Below are 14,009 nucleotides of genomic sequence, written 5' to 3' on the forward strand. Positions count from 1 at the left end.
TGTGGCCGCAACTCATACGTCTCTCTCCTAAACCCGGGCCGCAACTCATACGTTTGTCTCATAAACCCGGGCCGCAACTCGTACTTGATTTAGGGATTGGGCCGCAACTCACCAACACCGTTATTTTTAACGCCATTCATTATTATAGTATTCTTATTTTAATTTGTAGTTAATTTAACATATTTTTTTAAATTTATATTTACACATAAAACGTATGTATTTGAATAATTACCTAGTTTAAAATATCGTCAATTTTTCATAGCACGTTTTGATGTTGTATAATATTCATTTTTCGATGTGTACCGAAAAAAAAATTACATCTGGATCCCTACATTAGTATAACCATTGAAACCATTAGTATAACATTAGTATATATGCCTACAATGTATAATATCATTTCTTATACACTAATGCACCTAATTTAAAAATACAGGTACAATAAAACGTAGCGTATGTAAATGTTTTCCTATATACTGTATACAGAATATCCTACTAAGACATTTCTGGAGTTAAATACGATTTCGCTGAAATGTTCAAAAAAATATATAATATGATTTTATTTTATTTTGTCGTACAACGTTATGTAGTATGTAGTTGTCAGTAGACTGACGTTGAAGGGTTTGACAGAGATTTTATCACTTATAAATTTATTACCAAAATCCAAACCCAGTGGTCGCCATAAACAGCTCTGTGGTAACTTTTTGCGAATTAATAATTTTATCAATATAATATGATGCTGACAAAAACGGCTCGGCCCGCGGTAGTAGAATAAAATATACCTACCTATCGAACAAACTAATTTTGATGTTAATGGAATCGTGGAAACTAAGCGACAGTTTTTGATTAATTACCTATACTTAACGTCCAAACATAATGAAGCTCTTAACAACGCGTCTTACTTGGTTTGTATATAAGAATAAAAATCATGTTATTATAAAAATTCATCGACTATGTCCTTTAACGATCGGCGCCGCCTCATTCAATGGGTTTTCTCTCGATGTTTTCTTCGAGACTGAAAAGTACAGTTACGTCGAGTGCACGATTGAGGCACTGCGTCTCTCTTGAAAAGTCTTCTTAATAATAATAAAAAAAAACAATAATTTAAGCAATTTAAAATGTATGTATTTACGTTTAAAAATCATCGTATAGTTCATAACAATAAGGAATTGGTTTTATTGTAATACAGCTTTTGATTATTTTAACCGCTTGTGGCCCATTTTTTTTATGTGGACAAAATATATATATTTTATCGCGTGCATGACAATTGAATGCTGATGTGAGATGTCTTATAATATTATTATGTACATGTACTATTCAAAGATCTTTTTTAGAAAGCCCGGGCTTTTTTCATATTTCCTACAATTGGCAGGGTACAACAATATAAAACTTGAAAATATATATTATAATAATTCAATTATTTAAATGCGTAATATAAATTCGTAAATCGTTATTTATTCGACCAACGTAAATCATTGTGCAAATACATTTTTTGATGAGAAAATAGTATGTAATTTAACTGATTGAGAAAATATCTTTTTTCTTTTTAATCTATAAAATTATCCTGGAAAGAACTATTTTGAAAGCATATTTTTCTGAATTTCCTTTTTGCGTTTAAAGATACAACCTTTTTGGTTTACAACGCGCTAACTTGAAAATAAATTAAAACTTGGTAAATTAAAATTTGCATATGAAATCTGACGGCAGGGTCAGAGACAACAGGGGCAAGCCGTGTTTAAAAACAAATTAATATTTATTGACGGTTTATGTACAAAATAAATTAAAACAAATGGGATTTTAAGTATCAGCTACTAAAACTATGTGTATGGTAACCTAACTAGAACGACGTACTTTTTGCAATACAATAAGTCAATGTGTGGCGAGTGCAGTAGGTATATTCATTGTGTATGAAAAAGCTAGGCCGTAGAAACATTCTTTTTAAATTATTCCAATTTTTCTTGGTATAAATTTATAGTTTTAAACTTTTACTTGATAAAAAATACACATATAATGAATCATCTCTGATCTAAAAAAATGTGTATACTCTACAGAAAACGGACCGATGATTAAAACAATTCTCGTGGGTCTAACTATACAAATAAATCACAACATTGTAGATCCATAACCTACTCCCGCCGCTCCTCAATGGAGCCAACATATAATAATATACAGCAAAAAATGTAACAGTACGTATAATGGAAGTTGGAAATAAATATTTATCAATAAACTTGCTTTCTAGACGGACCACGGGGTAGGGGGTCTAGCAGAGACACCCTCGGGACTGGTTGTAGGATATTTTTCCAGTGTGTAGCACAAAAAAAATTATATTTTTTTTTACTAACCATTGAAATATAAAATACAAACGTATTTACATTAATAATTATTGTACTTTTTCAAATAATATATGTAGTCAAAGTTTATTAGATTCCTTGGGTCGTTCATAATAAGGTTTATGATTTTATGTAACTATCGATTTGGCTGAAATAGGTTGAAAATATTAATTTATTAAAAAAAACTCTGTACGTGAGAAATTTATCGCATTGATTCGAAAATCATAATTATCAACTCTCTCTCTCTCTGCTGATTTCAGTCGGATAAATAAATGAAAGATTGATTCTGGCAAATCAACAAAATAGTTCATAAAATAAAATTATACCATCCACAGCCGGATTTCCGTAGTCTTATCCGAAACTAAAATTGTTGAAAGTCGTTGAAACAAAAATCGATTACTTTTCTCTGATTATTTGCACCAAGAATTATTTTAATTGAAAGATTCAATGTTAAAATAAAACAAGGCACGCGTAACGCGTTTAACACCAAACTCCTGTTCGCACATACAACTGCATTCGAGATTAGGATATTAATGGTTTTTGTGGGGGGCTATAAAAAAGCCGAAAATATTTTAGCCGACAGTATTTTAGCCGAAAATATTTGGTCCGACCATAATTTTACCGAAAACTATTATAGCCGAAAATAATAATTCCGAAAATATTTACGCCGACCGTATTTTAGCCGACACTTCTGTTATCGGATTCATTGTGTCTGCGCAGGCGCTGAGTAACTCATTTTGGTTTCTGCGCATTCGCGCTATTTTGCCGCCTGGTGTCCGACACTCAGTACCCGTTGCAGGCTGCGGTCGGCGCCCGGCGGTACTTTTGGATTTTTAACGTATAAAAAACTTAAAACACGTTAAAAATCTAAAAAGTACTGTTAATAGAATCGAAAATTTAGTAAGGTTATGGTGAACAATTATATTGTTTACTTTTTTTTATCAAATTGTAAAAAAGGTTCTAAAAAACATGTGATGCCCGAAATAATATTTTATTTTTATTTGGGTTACGTTACCTATGGTTAGGTTATTAATGGTGGGAGAGTCTATCAACTAATCGGGATATTAAAAAACAAAAACGTCTTGATATGTTCGTTTATTGAAAATGCTCTGATATGTTTTTTCTTGTCTTATCTTTTGCAAATAGAGTAGATCAGCTAAATTCCTAACAAATCATTATTGACTTTACATTCATATTTGTTAATGGTTATTTACTATAAATCAAATTTCAAAATTTTAAACATCGGTGTTCTCTAGAGCAAAATCAGTTTTTAAAAAATAAATTATATAAACATAAGATACATAAAATATATCGATTTCTTAAAATTAAAAATAATACTTTAGATTTTAAACTATGGTTCTATTGATTCCTTTGAACTAATTTATCTTTATGATATTTTTATTCTTAACTGTCGAATATTGTCATTATATTTATTTAATTATTGTATTGTGTATCCTAACTGTGTAAAAATTGTCTCTAGTTAATTGTGATATGTTATTTTAAATTGATGTCTTAAGTATTTTAATATTGATTATTAATTATTATGCTGTATTGATTGGCAACCCAAATTGTGGGCTAAAAAAGTTAGTATCTCTCTATACTTGTAAAATGTAATCGAGTAATGAGTTATACAGCGATACGAATTCTTTATCAGTTTATTTTTAAATACATTTTTCCCCGTTAAATTAATTGTAAGCAAATCTAACCCGTGTCTAGGAATTATTGTAAAATAACCTTATTTTCACAGTAAATATAGTCTTGCTATAATCTGTGCTTAAGAGTTTTTCAATTTGCAATAATTAATTTCACTAAATGTCTATACAAATTTGGTGAATTTAGTATTAAATCACTGTATGTATTCACGCAAATCCGGTTTTTACGTTACAAATTACAGGGCAGTAGCAATACTATATGATGTAGACAACCCATAATACAACAACAAAAAAAATGATTATACCAACACATTACATACAGAACATTATAACCCTATAGTTGAAAATAGTAACGTAATATTCCAAAAATACATATTTCTATAAAATTCTATGACCAAATTTCATTATTTTTCAAAGGGCAAATCATTGTAAAACTTACACCTACTAACTACCCCTTCAGCTTTGTATCAAAGCTACAATATGAAAACTTTTTTTGGTGTTTATATTATATATTTTGCCAGGTAGGTATCATTATACTTTGTGTATATACATTAACAAGGCTAACATCGTGACAAATTTATTTAAGTACCAATAACAAATGACAACTCTGTTGTGGTTTGTTAATACTAATAAAATATATTACAATTTTTATAAGACATTTTCAGTGTTGAGTGATGAGGGGATGGGTGTAAACTACAATTACTAATAATTCAAAATATCATGTTGCATAATTTTATTTATGAATATAAATAATATTTATAATCATGTCAAATTGAAATAATTAAATTATAGGTATATACTAATTTATATTATAAAATCAGTCACTAGTTATCATTGCAACGGTCAACTTGTTTATCCTCTTCATCCATACATAACTTTTTGTCTTAGATTTTTCGTTTGCAAAAGGTCGGATAATATCTACGAAGTCTAATGATTTTAAAAATTCACTTACGATGCTCAAAGTTCCAAGATTTTAGTATTTTAGTTTGGAGGTTATATTTTATTGATCTAAATATAATTGCAACACTATCATTATGTGGCATTAGGCATTGTTGGCAACTTTAATATGATTTTTATCTTTTTAACAATACTTTATTTTCTGCAAAGGTATTAAAATCGGAAACTGAATAGATATAACATAAAACTGGAATGCCGTTATTTAAGACCTTAACCTAGTCATGGTAGCCTTAAATACCGGTCTAGTAATTTGAACAGAATTTAATAAAGCAACATCTATTTTTAAAAGTTGCGTGTTTTCAATAAAGAAGTCACATTTAAAAATCATTTTCTTCGCTTTTTTTTTGCATGAAATAACTTGAGGCGGAGTCCAATACACTTGTTATGGCCCTTTTTTTATTTTTATAGTTTTGTTTAGTTGAATATTATCATTAAAAGTCAACACTAACTAAAAAAAAAAATGTTCTGTAACTTCTATTACTGTGATCTCCAATCTCTTGGTTTGATACCAAATTAATCATGAAATTTCTATTCAATATAGTAGAGGATTTTATTAAATATTTATTAAGATATATTCATTAAAAATTATATATTATATTATGTAGTATGACAATTGAATCGGTAGCAATAATTAATATTTCATAATATAAAATATTGGCTATACTGTAACGGACTAAGCTCACTGAGCACATGCGTGATTGACCTTCTGAAGTACTTGAGCTCGTGACATCTATTATTTCTAGATAATCTAACCAAAATGGCCTTTTTTTATGAATTTAGAGGGATTCATTGATATCTGAATCGATATTATATGCCAGTGGATACAAACTAATGCAGCGTACATAAACAGTGTTAATTAAATTAAAAAACAATGTTTTGCAATATCAGTTTTAGGTATTAGGTATATAGTTTATCAGATAATGATTAAAAAACTGATAAAAAAAATATGTGTCGGCTAAAATATTTTCGGCCGATTTATTTTCGACTTAAATATTGTCGGCTACAATACTGTTCTGTTAATTTATAGTTCGGTAGAAATACAGTTCTGTTAGTTTGTGTTTCTGATCATTTATTTTTCGGCAAAAATACGGTTCTGCCGATTTATTTTCGGTGTTTTTACGCGCCCCCGTTTTTGTAACATATTTATTTTCTTATTAGACACTGCCTCGAATGTGTCAATTGGACGGCACTTTATATTTCAATACTGCGTGACTAAATTTGTTTGTTTGCCGTATAAATTATTACCCTTCACGTAGATTTCACTGCGGTCCCTTTTGTTTAAGCATAAATTATTACGTTTTATAACTAAAAGTTTGTTGTGTATACTGTATAGTTCCTGTATACAGCCTCCCTCGAGTTCTCCAGCTAAGCACATGAAAAAAAAACACAAACACCGAGAATAGAAATAAAATAAATACCTACTATGTGTACATTCCGTTTAGCGTAAAATCAAATTAAGAACAATGAAATTTCTTGTATTTTGTCCTTTAGCCAATGTTCTGTATCATGGCTTACATAAAATTACACTTTTAATCACTGCACAATTTTAACGAATACTTGTAAGTAAAATAAAACTAAAATGGGAAATTGGTTTCCAGCTACGCGACCAAGCTAAAATACAGTGATAATTTGTTATGAATAAAGTGGTAATTTACGATAATACGGATTGTCGACATTTGCATACTGTTCACACTGTTTTTTTTTGGTTAAATATTTGATTTCTTTTGGAGGATTCAGAAATTGGAACGAACCAGGCACCAGCTGCGTGGCTTACATGTAAAATTGTATGCAAATATATTTTTGCAGCGTGGAGTGATAAATATACGACTATAACACTACAACAAGCCCTTAAAAAACACTATAAATTAAAAACGTCATCTACATTCAGCATCGAAAAAAAAAAAAAATAAACCCGCATGTTAAGTTGTCGCGGTTGTGTTCGGTGTGAAAACCATCACAACCGCATTGCACATTCATATTTTATTTTTTTGTCACAACATATAAAATGAGTATATTCGACCTGTGTTGTGCGAAAATGTTGTGTTGTTAATAATTAACAAATAGTTATTAAGTTAACAGTTTCAATTATGCCTAACGATTAATGCGTGTAATTTTACTAATTTAATCACTTTATTCAATTAGTAGTCTATATTATAATTGGCGATAACCAGTTTTGAAAAATTACTTTTAACTTTAAATTTGGTTAAAAATTTAGAGTAGGTGTACAATTTAGGATGGGAAGTCCTGAAAATATTTGATATAAGACAACAAATTATTTATGCTGGTCAATACCGTTTTGGGTACATAGTAATTTAACTGTTTGTAGTTACTATTATGTATATCTGTATAAACCATTTCAAACCAAAACAATATATTTGTATATAATTATTCACAAATTTGTACGCTAATGTGTTTTTAAAAAAACTATTTTCTATTGACTAATTATTAAAATGTCTTACCCGACTGCGGTTTTCTTATTCGCCATTTATTCAATCATTATCAATACAACTTGTCTACCAATACCAGCTGAGAACCTTTGTGATTCGAACACTCCTGCTGGAGTGGTCGACTCGCGCAACGACATCAAAGGGCTACATGTGTTGGATTATTTATTATATGGAATTTATGGATTTTTTATGATATACAACTTATACTACGTAATATGGTATATGTTTATCGTTGCTAAAAAATACCTATCCGGTGTGACTCCGAGTGCAAATCAAGAGCCAATTATCGCCCCGGAAAATGCGTTAGAACAAACAACCGATGTCGGCAAATGTCCAGAAACCCACATTAATATGGACCTGAAATGCGAGTCAGATAGCCCTTATCTACATGTCTAAGGTAGGCAAACAACTGTTAACAAACTGCTCACAGAAATTCACATTTTTTTTTTTACAGTTTGCAACAAAAACTATTAAAATATAAAATACCGGCGTGAAGTTCTTGATGACGCTTAAAAAAAATGTTGCTTACTAGGACTTAAAAAAAAAAAATACTATAGTTATTTGTTACATATTTTGATTGCTGTATTATTAAAATGCATTTAACAGGTTATTGGGACCAATGCTGTTTTTCCGGGTTGTATGCAAGACAATTTAGTTCGTCCAATATGCCAAATGTTGTTGTGTCAGAAAAAATTACAAAAATTAATTATTTGATTATTATTAACTGATAATTTATTATATTTAAATATATTGCAATTGCTGTATAAAAACAGTATTATGTATTATTAAATATTATGATAATTATACAATTTTTTTCGACGTTATTTTTTTAAGCTTTATTAAAGTTTAAACTTGTTACAACATTACTTGCATAATATTATGTATTTTAATCGTATGAGCTGTTATCAATATCTATTTGATTGTTATCGGAACCGATGTCTACCATAATACCAGAATTTGGACATGGGAATAAGCGACATGGCCTTGAATCATAATTATTCAAATAGAGGTATATCAAACATTTTGTTTTACTTTTAAAAAAAATATATTATTTATGATTAATTATGCATAAAACTTTCAGCTTGTATGATTGTAACTTTTTTGTTTCTATGGTTACCACAGTGTTCTGAATTGTAATTTTGTAATCTAATCAGGACTAAAATCTTAGTCTGTGATTCGTGTAGTAGTATTATAAAAATAGGCTAGACATAAACAATTACCAACTAACTACTGTTTTTTAAATAGAACAGTGTAATTATCACTTTAGTAGTCAAATATTTTTCGCTATATAGATCAGGTACCTGGCACTATGTCATTCGAATAAATTGAATTAATGCTCTATTCGTATTTGGAATTCTATACAGATTCACGGGTCATAGAAAATGTTGAAAGTATAAAATCAAAATTTATTACAATGAAGATTTTTTCCATACATGAAGCAATATAAATTTATAAAATATTTTAATACTATGTACTATTATTGTGAATTCAATTCAATTGGCACCTATATCAACACATCCTATTTTCATATCTTTCCTCATGTGTATCAATATAAATTGCATGTAATATAATTCCTCTGATTTATTCCTTTTTATAGTTATAAGTTAATAATATAAAAAATAAATAATATCAATAAACTTAAAGAAGGCTTAGGACAAGGGTGGCTGGCCCCAAATAGTTAGGATGGAAGTGAAGGACAAAAAGATAAATGAACAGCTGTAATATGATTTAATATGTAGATACTCAACAGTTTGTGACTTGAGTTAATCTTTAATTGCGATTCCAATTAAAGATTTGTATTTTATTTTTTAGTCGGTGATTAAATTTAATCAATTTAAATAGAAATCAAATATTTACATTATTTAAGTCTTCTTGACTTTAAGCTAAGATCGTTTTATAATGATGCGTTTTTTTTTTACAATTATTATTGTAATTTTTGTGCTTGTCCTAACTTCCTAACACCAAACCGATTTCTTTGATCAGTGTCCCAATTGACTTTCCTTAATTGTCTTCTCTTTATAAATCAGAAAACCACAAAAACTGAATGACTTTCCAAGTTTTAACATGGTTTGCACGACCAAATCCAAATGTTTTCGAATACTTGAAAATAAGACAAGACAAATTAACATAACATGTGCGTGTGTATATTTAATTTATTTATACATAAACTTATTTATTTCGCAAAACAGAAACAAATCGTTTAACAGGTAATTTACTAAATTATAAAATATCACCCCCATGCAGTATAAATTATTATGATTTATGATACATATGCAAATAAATTATGAGGTTTTATGAGATAGTAATAAATTAAGCAGTGATACTCTATTAGGTACCTACGATACTAATATTAGACTGTTGGTTTCCTTTTTAACTGTATATTTTTTTATTATATTAAAATTTGAGCTATAACTTATCACCCTTCAGAGCCAAGAGCCCAATGCCTAAAATCACAATAGTTAATAATAATTGTACTTTTGCGCTTAAAATGTAACTGTTTAGTTTTTAATGAATGTTTTTTGTACTTGATTAATAAGGAAGGATTTTATAACCGACATAATGTGTATAATATTATGATAATTTTTTTTTTTAATAAAAAAAAATATTAATATTACGAGTTTTTTGTTTTGGTTTAAATTATTTTTCAAGTGTTCAACGTATTTTAATTTATAAAAAAAAATGAGCTAAAACTTAAAACCATAAAGTCGGATTAGGAAACCCTATTTATTTCTGCTGCAACAGTGAGATTTTCTGTAAAAATATACTCTTGTTAATATTATTATCATTTATCTACATCACATTTAGTCGTAAAAACTGAAATGTTTATTTTGAAGTGTGTAGTTAAATAAACAATGATTGTAGTTAGTCTAATAGCATGCGGTTTATGATTTAATATTAAGTTGAATAAAACTATATGAATTTGTTATATATAAATTACTCCTAACATTTTTTCTCGTGTTTTGACTAATAAAATATTATATTCCAAACAAATTTCAAATTTGTCCGACCGTTTTTTTTAATCAAATGCATACCTGCCAAAAATACATTAAGATTAATGTAAGATTTTTTGTCGGTATTTCTGTTTGAATAATGACCGATGTGCTGCTCGAGAGAATTGGTTTCGACTTTATCGGGTTGAAAAGTTACAATGTAAACAGACAAACGCAAAAAAATCATCTTTGTAAAATCAATTTGTATCGAAACGAAAAGTGGAAAAGTTGTTTCTAAGAAGAGTCGATGTATTATAATGATTTAATTTAAATATACGTTTAGATAAAAATATTTGTAAATAATATGAAACCATTTTATTTTTTTGTTATTGTAAAAGGTATAATAAAAATTGAAGTTACATATTTTAAACATTACATTTGAATCATAAACATAATTCAATAACTTTGGGTAGTTTTATAATCGCATAAATACACAGTTGTACGAGTATGTTTTTTTAGTACTTAAATATTAAAACACGAGAGACTATGTAATATTAAAATGTTTTTTACATTAGGTACATTGTTTTTTTTCTGGAACATATTGTAATATTAAATTTGACTTGTAAGCAGGATAATAGATAACATTCTGGGTAAAAGTATTTTTATGTTCTGTTTTAAGATGTTTTATAGCTCGATACGTCCTGTTGTTTCCCTGGATAATCGTTTAATAATTATCAGCTTACAGTTTACTCATGTTAAGTCGGGCAATAAAAAAAACATATACATGTATATATTATGTATACCTACATCTTATAAAGGTCCATTGTTTTGAAATATTAATTTAGTAAATTAATACAAATAGCTGTCATCAGATCCATATAAAGGTAAAATCAAAATTATATACATGAGTTAGGTCATTAATATAATTACCTAACTTATTATTATATTTTGTGATGATATACGATTTAATCAGGATTTTATATAATAATATTTAATCGTAAAACGGTAGGCATATAGGCGCCGACACATCTAATACAATTGCGATTATAGTTCAAACATAACTACACATAATCGAATGATTTACATTTCATATTATTTAACTAGATGAAATAAAAAAAACCATATTTGGTTTTGTATTTTAACTTGTTGTTGCTTAAATAACCCCTTAATACACATGTCGTGCATCTGCGATGGTGGTGTAATGGTCAGCATAGTTGCCTTCCAAGCAGTTGATCCGGGTTCGATTCCCGGCCATCGCATGTAATTTTTGCATTTTTTTTTAAAGGTTTTTATAATTTTGTATTATATTGGATAGAATTCCAAAACAATATTTTATTTTTGGATGTATTTTTTTTTAAATATTAGTTACAAAGTACTAATCCAGTCAAAACTTAACAGCATTTTTTTATACTATATTTTGACTACAAAACTTTTAAAACTTTCTGTAATATAACCAAAATTCTAGTTTTTTTTTTTTTTGAAGGGGGTTTTCAGTTCATTTCCTGGTGGAATATGTTTAAAAATCAGCAAAAGTAGACTTTTAATAAACAAAATAAATTTGAAATTTGAACAAAATATTTTTCACTATACCTATATAGGTACACCACACGTCTTATCCCAAAACTATATTATGTTATATTTATGAAATGAAGTAATGACGCGGTACTCTAACTTAGGACTAACCGTATGATTATTTACAAAATAAAAGAAGTTTTTTTCAAAAGGTAGGCGTGGCTGTGTGGAATAAGTTATTAGTTTCTTTTGTGCATGGTTTAGACGGCTTAGGTTAGGTTAGGTTTTTACTGATACCGAAGGGTGGAAAACTAAGGATAGGTTAGGTTAGATTAGGTTTTAACTGGGACTAAAAGGTAAAAACTAAGGATAGGTTAGGTTAGGTGAGAATGTAGACTACAACCTAACCTAACTACAACTTGTAGTTGTATAATTATATTATTAATATAATTATACATAAATATTATATATTAAATGTTAAATATTTATGCAATGTTATATGCATTGTTGGGTATATTATTTAATAAAGCCTACTAAAAAAAAAAAAAAATACAAATATTAATTATAAATTGGTTGAAGTTTGTAAAGGGTAAATATGTTTTTAAAATAGTACAATATACTTATTATTTATGAATATATATTTTTTTTATTCGCCATATACATATTATGTATTAATTACTATTTGTCCGAATGACTAAAAAATAGTAATAATAATAATGATACAATTGTTGATTTTATCTTAACTCGAAAAAACGTATTTAAGTTGAACCAAACTAAATGTTTTAGATCATTATTGTACACCATTGATTTAATATTCTTCACGGCCAAAGTTGAAATGCCATTGAAGTCGCAATAAATATTCATCAACCTGCGCCACAACATTGTTCAAACTTAAAAACGTGTGATATATTGTAACTGATCACAAGAAACCGTTGTGTGTCTTGTGTAAGACATGAATAATAATAATTGTTAACGCAATAAATATTCAAAATTAATACCCAGAAGTTATGTTTAATACGCAGTTGAACGAATTTTGAGAAATGCTGAAATCGATTAATCACAGCATTTAGCAAAACGTCGTTGTTTTAACAAACGAAATTTAATAATAGTAATTAGTCAAGTAATTATTATTTAATAAGTATTTATTACTATTGAATCTCGAACCAATTATTACTACTTTTTTTTTGTACAAATTGTCGAACTCGTTTGTCTTTATTTCGTTTTATGTTAGTAAAACATCTTCAATATGTGTGTTTTTTTATTATTATTTTTGAAGATGTGCCCGCGAGCGTCGTGGAGTAGTCTTATGGTCCAATAGGCGGTGTACTTAGCTTTCGGGGTGGTACCATATAAACAATTCAATACAACTCGGTGGTTGTTTTGCGAAAAAAAAAAAGAAAAACGTAACATTTGTAAGACAAAAAAAAAGCAGAAAAATGTCGAAACAACAGATGCTTTTCACACTATATACAATGCACTAGGCAACGTCGTGGTGGCGATAATCGACGTACAGAGCACACGTTTCGGATGACGTCATTGGTCAGAAGCTGGTAAACGCTCTCATCCAAAAGAAACGCTGTGCCCGGCCGTCGCCATTAAACGGTAACAGGAAATGACAGATTAAACGATAAATAATAGACTTACTGAGCCGAGTTGATCGCCCGAGTTGCGAACAAACCTATTATACAGCTTTGGATAATGTTTTGCACGGTCGACGGTTGTACATAATATAGTACAATAATTAAAATAATATACATATACATACTATAATATATACGACATATTGATATTCTGCAAAAGTCTAATAGCAATAATTGCAAGTGTTTGAAGAAAAAGTAAGTGTCTTATCCGCAATGAATCAATCTGTACGTATCCTGTACATACGATTTCATATCAACGCGAACCGTCAGCCAAAGAAAAATGTGAAGAAACGCGATTTCCTTATTTATATTATAAATAGTATAGTATAGACTATCGCGTGCTCGGACGATCAATCACACAATATAATAGGTATCATGTGTGCAGTGTGAATAGTCCTAGATTATTTCATAATATATTATATCATTGGTAGGATTTTGGATTGGATCTTTACCGTTCTAACCTGATGAACCGTGTATAGATATTTTTTTATAATTTGTTTGAACATCATAAAATGGTACATTGCAACCGACCAAATGGAATGAC

At 28.7% G+C, this 14,009-nt stretch overlaps 2 protein-coding genes and 1 non-coding gene across 3 annotated transcripts in view; 2 read left to right on the plus strand and 1 right to left on the minus strand.

Moving 5' to 3' along the window:
- Positions 1–6,438, minus strand: part of LOC126833862 (uncharacterized) — a 37,954-nt gene extending 31,516 nt beyond the window's left edge. Inside the window, exon 1 of the mRNA XM_050565420.1 lies at positions 6,359–6,438. The gene's annotated coding sequence lies outside the window, so the exon portion shown is untranslated. The remainder of the gene's footprint in view (positions 1–6,358) is intronic.
- The window catches only part of LOC126833398 (G-protein coupled receptor dmsr-1-like), a 69,516-nt gene that overhangs the window by 21,474 nt on the left and 34,033 nt on the right, over positions 1–14,009 (plus strand). The gene's annotated exons all lie outside the window — the stretch shown is intronic.
- On the plus strand, positions 11,501–11,572 carry Trnag-ucc (transfer RNA glycine (anticodon UCC)). Its single transcript has one exon. It is a non-coding gene; the product is annotated as a tRNA-Gly (tRNA).

The sequence above is a fragment of the Adelges cooleyi genome, unplaced genomic scaffold (genome assembly GCF_023614345.1).
Source record: "Adelges cooleyi isolate 19-005CV unplaced genomic scaffold, UGA_ACOO_1.1 ACOO_flye_CR_arks_rails_tigmint_CR_PRNA_2, whole genome shotgun sequence".
NCBI classification, from domain to species: domain Eukaryota; kingdom Metazoa; phylum Arthropoda; class Insecta; order Hemiptera; family Adelgidae; genus Adelges; species Adelges cooleyi.